Below are 12245 nucleotides of genomic sequence, written 5' to 3'. Positions count from 1 at the left end.
AGAAACAGTAATGGGACACCCCACAGGGCTAATTTAATATAGTTTTGTGAGCAAAGCATCTGCTTCACATCTCCAAGCAAATGAGTTTGAAGTCTTATACAGAGCGGATTGCATTAACCTTTCTAATTATTTTTCTCCTGAGAAAGCACTTCCAGCTTTCTCCTGACAAAACATATTTCACTCCTGAAGTGTATTTATTGCCAATAATTAAAACAAAAATAGAGTTAATGCACACACACTCTTGTAAAACAGGCAGCCCAAGAGCAGAACCACAAATGCTAAAGAGCCTTACAGCTCCACAAAGCCCTGGAGCAGCCTGTAAACACAGCTGATAACAAATTCCACCCAGCACAAAATGCGTGCCAGCCACAGATTAAATAACCAAACCCCTGGAAATTAAGGTCTGACACCAGGAGTGTGTTTAGTCCTCTCATTAAAAAGCCCTGTGTTTGTGTTAAATGCAGAGGCTTGACATGCTCCAGCAGAACATGTCTGTGCATTCCAGCATGGCAAAGGATCAGTGTTTAACATCAAAACAACCCCAGGAACATCCATGGGGTGGATAACAGACAGCAGAATGTGTGTCCTGCCTCTCTGTCCCTACCCCAAATTGTGCACAGCTCTGTGTGATGCTGCTCCACAGGGCAGCTGAGACACTGGATGGTGCCTTCCTGTGACAAACAGGCACATTTATTGGGAGCTCAGCACATTGATAAAAATGAACTGAACCAAAGCAAAGGTGCAGTGAATCACCAGTGGCTGGCTCCTTTGTAGGGAAATGGAAATTGGAGATGGCACACTGGAAAGGATCACCTTTCCTCTGCCTCTATCAATGCCATTTACAGGCCACTTGCATTTTTAGCTCAAATCTACAAAGGAAAAAATTCTTTCATAATGGCTGCATTGAGCTGATAAACAATGGAAAATTGCTGATTTGATTCTATTTAAAAGCAGCACAGAATTATTTTGGACTAGGCACAGTAGCACTGAGTTCTGTTTTAACTTGGTATAATTACAACTGGCCATTCATCTGCTGAACTGACATCAAAGAACAATTTATTTTGAGTAATAGCCCATAATTCACCCTAACATATGTAATTAGAAATGAAATTTAATATGTGCCCAGGCTACTGAGAGAGAATGGGAAGTACAGACTTTTGAATTCATACTGTGTAGGAACTGCTTAATAATATGACAGCTAAAGATTAATCACCCATCACAGTGCAAAAGATCAGGTAATATTAAACAACCAAACAGAAATCAAGCTGCTGAGCACAAAGGAAACATGTTATAAACACTGTGGAAATTATACATGCCAAAGCTAAATTAATTTATGGTATAACCCAACCATTATGAGAAGAATATTTGCACAGAGTGGTTTGTCCTAGTTCAGGGAAAATTTGGGAGATAAAAGCTTCATATATTCAACCCAGGACATGGCAATAGTCCTTTAGGTAAGCACTAAAGGACTGTCGGTTTCTCGGCTGTTTAGGTGGCCTGGAAAGGCCCAGAGTGGCCTTGGGCAGCCCGGCGCTTCAAAGGACGAGGAGAGACTTCTGATCTTGTTTCAGTCTCGGTGTTTATTAATTGTTTATCTAAAAGATTTTCTTTCAGCCCGACAGAGGTCTGCACAGCAAGTCAGCCATGGGCACACTCCGCAGCCCCTGGGGCGGTCACTTATCTTTATACCCGAAGTTACGTGTACAATATTTATAATTTTTCCCCAATACCCTCTATTCTTATTAACCGGTGCACTTCTAGTAAAGACCAATCTCAAAGTGCCACCATCACCACAGAAGATGGAGGCCAAGAAGAAGAAGAAGAAGGACAGGACACACCCCAATTCCTCCATCTTACTTCTCTAGACCCCCCTGTACAGAAATCCTAAACCCTGTGTTCTACACCTTAATTAACTTATCCCTTCACCATTCACCCCAGTGAAATCCTCCCAGTCCTCATACAGGTGTCATCTCCTGTGTAGGATCAAAGTCCTGTCACCAGACACTTCTGGCAACATTCCAGGACTCCCGAGCCCCCCAAGGGTGGTCTCGGTCTCTCTGCACCTCAGTCCTGAGGTGCTGAGATCCCACAAAGGACCATACCATAATGTACCAGGCAGGCAACAAAAATAATAAATAATCTGAAAATGCTGACATGGAAACCTCTACGTAAACAGGAAAGGGTGAGTGGAGTATAAATGTGCAAAAAGGCTTTCAACTGTTAAATTGCTGTCTTATGAAAAAACCTGGTGCCTGTGAAATACAGTGAGTTATCTGCTTCAAATAAAAGAAATGAAGTAGAAAAGTCACTGTGATAAAACATCTGTATCAGGTAGCACATGGGGAACAGGTACAGCTCATGGCTAATGACTCCCCACCTTTCTAAGCACTTTGTCCCTGTAGCTGCTGCACATTTTCTTGAGCTGGTGTCTCACTGAAGCTTTTGTAACTGATTGATAGTCCAATAATTCTGGTTACATTTAAGGATTTACCACTTACCTTTGAATGGCTGCATTTAAATCTATTTTATCATGATCATTTCTCAATGTATTCTGTGATTCTGCCTCTCTATCCACCCCCAAGACAAAAATGCTGTTTTATGGAGGCATTCAGGCAAGGGAGTACAGTGAACAGGAGGATTTCCCTTTGGGTTTAAATGTTGGGTTTGAGGGGATTTTGGCTTGACTCTTCCCATTCTCCAGCTCTGAATTTGTTGGTTCCCAGGAATCGTCACCAGCTCAAGCTGAAGCAACACCTTGTGGAGGGCACCTTGGGACAGGAGATATGGGGCGGAAAGCTCCAAAGAACAAAATGCACTAAATCACAAAAGGTAAAAAGGAAGACTTAAAATGTTTCTCAGTCCCTAGTAAATATCTCAACATATTTTGGAGGTAATCAGCAGTTGCTCTGGATTACTGAGCTTTCTGTAGCGTTAAAAGTTCCATCAGAGAAGCTGCCAAAGCTGCCTGTGCTGAGTGTAGGGACCACACTTCTGGGTCTTTTGGTTTGGTTTATTTTAAAATTTTGCTTCTGAAGTTACCTCTGCTCTTCCTCCTTATTCAAATGCATTTGACCAAATAAATGTCAGCAGGCAAAAAACTAATTCAGTGGAAAACAGAGAGCAAGAGCCAGCTGCACTGGTTTTAGCCAGCTGGTAAAGTCTCCAACAGCCAGGGTGACTTCCCTGCTCTTTGCTCTTTCTTTTTCACATGAGTTTCTGTGAGCTTTAACAGGACTACAGGGCTGTATTCATGTATATGTGTGTATATATATAATACATATATATAAAAATATATATATACATATATACACACATAGATATATGTATATATACACACACATTATTCTTATATACACTTTAAAATTAATCCCATATATGTGTGTAGAGGTATAAGCTGCTATACAATCATAGGTTATATAGCAGTATATAATATAGGTTTATAATATAGGTTCTATAGCAATCATGGTTAACCCTAATAAATGTTAATAATGATCCACTGGTTGTACATAAACACAATACCAAGGCCACACACACAAAAGGCTCCTTTACCCACCACTGTTAATGAAAGTGCTATTTATAGAAAATATGTTTGTTTGTGTGCTCATGATAAAGACTGAGTAATGAATTCCTCAAGGTTATTTCAGGTTCACACACACACAGAAATTTAAAGTGCTTACACAGCTGCACCTGGACTTCTTCCCTTCTGTTTGGCAGCCAGGAGTTATCCTGGGCTCTGAAACAGTTTTTCTTGTTTAACATTAACATTAAGCAATGCAAACAGCTAACAATATCCCACAGTTAGCCATAATGCTAAGATACACATAGCACTGAGGAACCCTCACTCTCCTTATTTGCAAAGACAATTAAGCAATTGTAGACAGGGATATACAGGACCATTGTTTGCCTGGTTTTCAGGTCACTGGAGTCCTACAGAAATAAGGAAGTCTGGCCATTGCCAGATCCATTTCAACAGGCTGAGGAAATCTCTGAGTCTCCATCACCCAAATCATGACTGAGCAGCTTCAATTTCCATGGACATCTCCCAGCCTGCAGCTGCTGCACAGGGGTGGCAAAGGGAAGGCAAATAATGGAGCAAACCCCACCACTTAACATCTCTGGGGACATGTGGGACCACAGACACACTTTCAGCTGATAATGAGAATGAGCATTAGGCTGATCTAATGCTCTTTGACAAACACTGCATCCAGTTCACTCCTGGCATGGACTGAACCACCATGGAGTGTGGTGTTGTGAGGTCCCTAGGACGAGGTGAGAGAGGAGAATTTGACTCCAAGTTATACCAGAAGGCTGACATTATATTATATTATATTATATTATATTATATTATATTATATTATATTATATTATATTATATTATATTATATTATATTATATTATATATCATATCATATCATATCATATCATATCATATCATATCATATCATATCATATATCATATGCTAAATGAGCCAAGACCAGGGGGTCCAACAGGAGGAAAAGGAGGCCAGGCAGGGCTGCCCCTATAAAGCAGCCAGGATAGGTGTCCTGGGCTGAGCTGTAACTTGGATAAGGTGGGGATGCTCCAGGGCAGGACTTGGTTCTTCATATTCAATGGCTGTTTGTAGCAACTACTGCTTTACTCTGTATTTAAACTACAAATGCATCTGGGCACAGGCCAAAGTTACTCTCCCTGTTTGCAAATGGGTCTTGTAACACAGTATTTCTGGTAACAGAAGGAACAAATGTTTTTTCTCTTAATGAAACCTGCTTTAGAAAAAAAGATTTTTTTTTTCTTACAAATCTAGCAGAAACATTAATTTTAAGGTTTCTCCTCCTCCTGAATTCCATGCAGCCTGACAAATCCATGATGCCTGAGAAGCCAGACCAGATATGATAGCACCTCAATACACAGCAAATCTCTAAACATGATTAGGTTGGAGTACCCTGAAATGTCTTTGGGAGCTGATGTCATCCTCTCCTCAGCAACCATTCAGTAACTTGCCCACATTGTTTATAGGTATTTCAAACAGCACTGATCTTAATGTCGATCTGTAAAGGATTCCAGTTGGTAATCCCCCTCTATTGTGAAAAACAAACATTTTTCTCTATCTTTTATCAGTATTTGCAGCTTGCCTTATCACGTATCTGAAGAAGTCTGTGGCATGTTGGGGGAACTCCCACAGGCCTTGAAGACTTCAGGCAGAATCCCACTCTGTAATTCCCCCTTATCACATAACAATACACAACACATGAAGAGCCTGAACCAAGCGCATTGACTAATGATTCCTGGCAAGAAAGAGCAAGCTTCACCCTTCCAGGAACAGAGCAGGAATATAAATTATTAGCTTTCAGACCACAAACTAACAAACTCATCAAATTAATCATCTGTGAACATCACTAACATATATATATATATATATATATATATATATATATATATATATATATATATATATGGAAAACAACCACCAACCCAGAATGAGCACTGACATTGTCTATGTCAGGGAACATCATTTCATGTCTTGTTTAAGCGGTCAGCAGATTCCTTCTGTTAGGTTTAAATATATACTAAACACCTTAAATCAGAATCAGAAATGAGCAATACAACAAATGTTCAGTATCCATTTCAAGATAAACGTGAAAAAAGAAACTACATGATGAGAGAAGACACAGCACTGGCATAATTTGTTTTTCTGGAAGAAAAGTTATGGTGTGAGGCCTCTCCCTTTAGCACTGTACTATCAGGCTAGTGGTCACATTCTGCTCCTCTTTTCCCTTTCAAATTCCCCCCTCCCACAGGCACACGCTATTCTGTACAGTCATAGCTGTCAGGGCAACATCCAAAGCCCAAGGATTAACAGAAGTGTGAAATTACCTTTGTCATTTGACACTGCAGAGCAATTTAGGTGGACAGAAATATTATCCTATCAGCTCAACACTGAGTTATCCTTCTGCTGGTACAACCAGCTACTTGTTATCCCTGAAAAATGGCTCCCATTGGGATCTGTGTCCAGCATCTTGCCCCCAGGCTGGTGATTATAATTGCAGAAAGCTGCAAGGGAAAAGCAGTAGCCATCCAGTTCCTCGAGCATCATGTCCCAGAGCTCACTTTCATTTCTTCAATCACCAGCCAGCTTCTCAAAGCTTTTCTTTATGTAACCTGCCAGAAGCATGGCCTGAGGCTGTGCAGTATCTGAGCAAGAAAGCTGAGACTGCATACAAACAACCTCAAGAAAGAGAAGAGGCTTTGAGGATTGTGCATGTTTTCTCAGGGGAAATCTGTTGCTATCAGCTTTGAAGACAAAGTTTATTTATCAGCTGCCTAAGCAGGCTGCCTGATGTTAACAGACAGGGTTAGAGAAAGGCACCTGGGCTGTGGTGGATCTGCTCCTGCCAAACACAGGTCTCCATTTCCGCAATTTCTGTTAAATTCTGTTAAATCCCATGGTCAGCATGCTGCAGAGGGCAAATCAGCCAATTCCTTCAAGCTTTAATAGTTGTGAATCTTGAATTCTGAGGGCACAAGGGCACATGAGGGCCAGTGCCCTTGGTCTAGCAAAGTGCCCAAACTGAGAGGGGCCATCACTGCCCGTGCAGAAGAGCTTTGTGTTATTCAAACAATAACAAAAATTCAGTCCCAGCGTCCCTGCCCACAGCACTTCTGACACACTGAACACCCAACTCACAGGCAGAATCTTATCTCAAATCTTTCTTAGGGAAGTTCCCTTCTCAAAAGTAATTTACTCTTTCAAGGCTTCCTACTATGCTCCTCTCCTTACATTGCTATTTATTTCCTAAACCACAAACTTGCATGTGCTTGAAAGACATATTTGCTAACAGACTTCACAGCGATTGTCTGATTGAAAGTGAGATTTCCCATAAAGTATTGAGAGGAAAACTGTTTCCATGTCAGGAAAAGACAGTAGCAGGCTGTTAGCACTTTCATGTGAAAAAACAAAATGCACATCCATAATTTCTCTAGGTTCAAATAAACACTGTGGTGAATATAGTGACATGAGACATCTGCCAAGTCCACAATACATGTCTTGTGCTAGAAGCTTTTTCATCCATCTGAATGAGAAAACAGAGAACTCCACCTTCTGAAAAGCTGTAGCACTGACTGCTACTGAAAGAGCTAATGTCAAAATAAAAAATGTCTTAAAATACTTTCTCCATTAAAGTGGGTGGAAAACTAGTCCTTGAAAGTACAGAGATATTATCAGTTTCCCTAATGCCTGAAAATGACAAGAAAGGATGAAAAATACTAGGAATTAACTATTTCCACCAGACACCAGTGTTGAATGCTCTTCTATAAGGCAGAAAAACAAGCATCAGCCATGACGAGAAGTGAATCAAAAAGCCTGGATGAAAAAGGCAGATGTTAATATTGTAAAGCAATTACATCTGGAATTCCACACATGCGAGGTGTTCAGGTTTCCTTGGCTTTCAGGAAGGTCAGAAGTTAAAGCCAGGAGAAAACTCCCAGTAGGACAGCTGTAGGTTACCAGTGCATCCCCTTTCTTAAGAGATTTTGCTTTTAACCACAGCTGAGTTCCTCACATAACATCTCTCATCCACTACTGAGCCACTTAAATAAAGATATCAATTATTAGCCACATAAAAGGCTTCAATCATTGATCCACAAAATCAGCTTAGTCTCCCTTGGCTGTTGCATGAAGTCAATTATGCAGATGTGGGGCACTGGCAGAGAAAGCCAAACTCTGCAGAAACACTGGAAATATATTTACTTAGCTACTACCCCAAAGCTTACCCGGCACGAATGGCACCAAAATTCAGCATATCAAGCTCTTGTATTGCCACCTCGTGGCTGATGCACGTATAACTTGGCTTTACCGGCAGGAGAGCGGATCAGGAATTCCTTCTGTTATATAAGGGAATAAATGCTGGCACAAATCGAAGCAAAGTTTTAAACTGAGTTACATTTAATAATGATAATTGGCAATGGAATGAGGATCTTCTCTGAAAGAAGAATAGGGATCAAATAGTGGGTGAAAATTCAAGCAAGAAGTGGAAACTTCAGTGAACACCTCACCCATGATGTGCCAGCCTGGCACTCTTCCTGGGGGACACAAAAGACAACGGTGCCACTAATGAGTGACTTCAAAATTATTCCAGGTAAATAACCTGACTGGGAAATGCTTTTAATAGTTTCCAAGACCCCAGGTGATTTGATATTCAATTGCATAGAGAGAGTTGTGGTTTCTAGGAAATGTTCCCCTTCTTTGGGAATGACATCCCACAATACTGTAAGGGCTGGCTTTGATTATATCTGCATCTACCTGAGAATAGTGAAGGGCAAAGGAGCCATGGGCTCAGTGAAGAACAAGGAGGAAAATACAAGTGGAGGGCTGCCTGCCACTGGAGCCCAGAGAACTGTGTGGGTGCTCCCCCCAGGCCTTTCATACCAGCATTTTATATTTAATTTCACATAGCAGTTCCCTGAACTGTCCAAGTGATTTCCTTCAAACCACCAGGAAGTTCATACACCTGCACTGGCAAGCAGAGGAGTTTCAGCTTGCATGTTTACTTTTACATTCTGAAAGCAGAAGGGTTTTCTCTTTTCCATCAGCATCATCCAGTCAGCCAGAATAAAGGATTCATTCTGAACAACTGAATTAGAATAAACACCATTCTTATTCTCATTATTATGTCTTGTTAATTCTTGTTCTAATCTGTGTTATTTTTCCAAGTACAGTGCCATGAAATAATGATCCTTTCATGACTATTCTATTTATCATAATGGAAGCTAAGCCTTTACTATCAGTTCTGGATTTCCTTGTGTGAAAATGCTTTCAAAATGCCTGAAAAAATAATTTGCTTACAAGGCTAAAATAAGTTTATTTATGATTTATAGGAAGACAATCACACCTAAAGGTTGATAATTTATAATGGAAAGACTAAACACCTTAATCATCTCTAACTGCATCCACATTTCTTCTGCTTAGGCTTAGCCTGTCTCCTAATGGGATTTAGTCCTGAACACTTCCTACTTTCCCTGGTGACATTACTGGTATCCCATTATACAGCCAAGAGAGATCCTTGGCTTTGCCTTAATCTTTTAAGTGAATGGTTCTCAGAATGAATAATTTGACCATTACATTATGCCAGGGTGGCAAAATAGTCACAAAATTTTTCTCAGTTATGTCACAAGCAAATACTTTGTTAGTGAGTGACACCAACACATAAGCTTTGGGGAAAAGATCCCCTGTACCTATACACATTGTGTAATTACTTAAATTTCATAGGAGATGCGGAACTTTCTTCCCAAGACTTTTATCTTATTTGAAAATTAACTCTGTGCATAACTGATTGTGGAGAATTAAGAGATTTTAGATTTGGGATACTGTCATGTCTAAAAAAGCTGTGTAAAAAAAGAATAATTGCTGAAAGTTAAGAAGACACAAATAGTAACACTGTCACAACAGTATTTTGAAAATAAAGAGGATTTTTATAGTTGATTCTGGGTTTGGGGTTGTCTTAGAAAAACCCAGTATTGAAATTGAATTTGATGAAGTCTAAAATCAAGGACAAAAGCAGCTATCAGCACCATAGTCTCAAACCCCTGGGTCATTGTAAAGTCAAAAAATTATTTAGCATGGAAAAATATGAGAGCATATTCCATATTAATTGGTCAGGTGTTTGAAGGATGGATATTAAATCGAAACCAAGATCAATATGGCACAAAGACCAATTAAAAACAGATATGCACCTATCAGAGGACATATAAAGAGGTCCATGAAAAAGAAACAAAATTAAACAACCAATTACAGCAGAGAAACAGAGAAGAAAGGAACACACAAGCACCAAAAACACCCCTGGGTGGAGAGAGGTGAGAAAATAGGGAACAAGTTAATTTTCAGCTGAAAAAGATGATAAGATTAAAAAAAATAGATATACTGAAAAATAAGATCAAATGAAATAAAATAAATGTGAGGGAGGGTGACAAACCACATCAAAGGAAAAGGAAAACTATTGGTTCAAATGCTCTAACTCATTTGAGAGATAAAAGTTGCAGAGGGATTAAGGACTGCAGAAAATACCAACTGTCCTCTTGCCTACAGACACCACAGAGCCAGGCCACCCCTCAGATGTACATTGAGAGCAAATGCTTTTCCCACCCCTCATAAAGAAAAAACCCTCAGAGTGCAGCATAAGCAATAATAAGAAAAGAGGTGTATTGGTATGAGGTGTGCTCTGGAAGGCAGTGGGCACAGCCAGAGCATCTGCCATCACCAGGTGATTATCCCAGCACAGGGAATTTACTGGACAGGAGCTGGAGGAGGTGGATTCTAAAGCTTGTGCTGATGTTGTGGAGCTTTAGGCTGGTTCACCATCCCAGCAGCCACAGGCTGTCCCTGTGAAATGAAAGCAGAAATACAGGAAACATGAATAAAGAACAAAATGGCAAAAATCAGCTCTGTAACAGAATTAACTGGTTCACTGTGGGTAACACAACACAGCATCTCAGAGATTACAAAGAAGTAAATTCCTGGTCCTTCACCAGTTCCATCGCCCTTCCCTGGACACACTCCAGCACCTCAGTGTCTTCTGTGTCACCAAGGGCCCAGAACTGGGCACAGGGCTTGGGGTGTGGCCTCAGCAGCGAGGCTGAGCAGAGGGACAGTCAGTGCCCTGCTCCTGCTGGCCCCACGCTTGCTGACACAGGCCAGGATGTCACTGGGCTGCCCGGCTCCCTGGGCCCGCTGCTGGCTCAGGTGCAGCTGCCCCCAGCCGGCAGCCCCAGGCTGAATTTCCCCAGGCAGCTTTCCTGGAGCATGGCAGGGGGCTGCTGTGAGCCAACAAGGGCAGGAAAAGGGATTATGTGAAGCCACTGGCCCCTTCCAGCACAAAAGAATCAAACCATCCCCTCCAGCTGGGCCTTTACCTGAACCTACAGCAAGCAAGAACTTGTTGTAGTCATTGTTTTTGCCAGCACTTAAATAGGAATAGAGAATGCTAGAGAACAGGAATTTCAGCTGAGTGTGAAAGTGGTGCATTACAAGACAATGGCTGGCTTTTGGGATCTAGGGTGTCAGAATTACTCTTGTATTATTTGGTGCATTAATAATCTACACTTTTCTAAGTCTGCACAATATTTCCATTTATTGATCTTCCCGTTGTATTATCACCTCTACAAATTGCTTCGAACACAGAATGGCAAAGATTTTGACAATGTCTACAAAGTGCTTGCCATTGTCTCAAAGGTAACTAATGACCAACTGAGCCCCTTTTCCAGTCAGTGAGAACCCCACCAGACCACCACAGCTCCTCAAACATGATGGAGAATGGCTCAGACATTTCATCCAACAATCCCCTCAGGTCCTGTGAAAGCATCTCATCGTGTCCTATGGACCTGTGCACCCCCAGGTGTGACAGTGTTCACACAGGTCTTAGGATGAGGTAAGAGACAAGGATCTGACTCCATGTTTCAGAAGGCTGATTTATTATTTTATTATATATATTATATTAAAACTATACTAAAAGAATAGAAGGGTTTCATCAGAAGGCTAGCTAAGAATAGAAAAGCAAGAATGATAACAGAAGCTTGTGTCTCAGAGTCCAAGCCAGCTCACTGTGATTGGCCATTAATTAGAAACAACCACATGAGACCAATCACAGATCCACCTGTTGCATTCCACAGCAGCAGATAACCATCGTTTACATTTTGTTCCTGAGGTTTCTCAGCTTCTCAGGAGGAAAAATCCTAAGGAAAGGATTTTTCAGAAAATATCATGGCTACACCCAGGTTTCCTAGACAGGCTCAAACCTCATCTTCTCCTGCAGGAGGTGGTTCATTCTCCTCACCCTTACCTTTCCTTCTGCAACTCTGCCGGGGTGCGTGGAACACCTGACAGTGCAGACTGAGGCAAAAAACCCATTGCACACCTCAGCATTCTCCCTATCCCAGGTGCTCCGTTCCCCTGCAGGGGGCCCATGTTTCCTCAGCCTTCCTTTTATCACCCACAGCTGCACACCTCTATCTGTGGCTTGAGCCGCCTCTTCCCAAGCAGATATGTAACACAGCTAAAAATTTCTTGGTATATAGATAATAAATTCTGGTAATATAACTAATTCTAGGGTGTAAATTCTGAAGCCCCGGTGTGACCAACTCAGGAACGCGGTACCCGCTCTGCCAGGCCGATTCCCACCGCCTGACAGCGCCTGAACTCCCGGTATTCCGGGCTGGGAGAATGCAACGGAGCAGGAGCCAACACACGCCGGTT

Source organism: Melospiza georgiana, chromosome 4 (assembly GCF_028018845.1).
Source record: "Melospiza georgiana isolate bMelGeo1 chromosome 4, bMelGeo1.pri, whole genome shotgun sequence".
Classification (NCBI taxonomy): domain Eukaryota; kingdom Metazoa; phylum Chordata; class Aves; order Passeriformes; family Passerellidae; genus Melospiza; species Melospiza georgiana.
Note: the sequence above shows the minus strand (reverse complement) of the source record.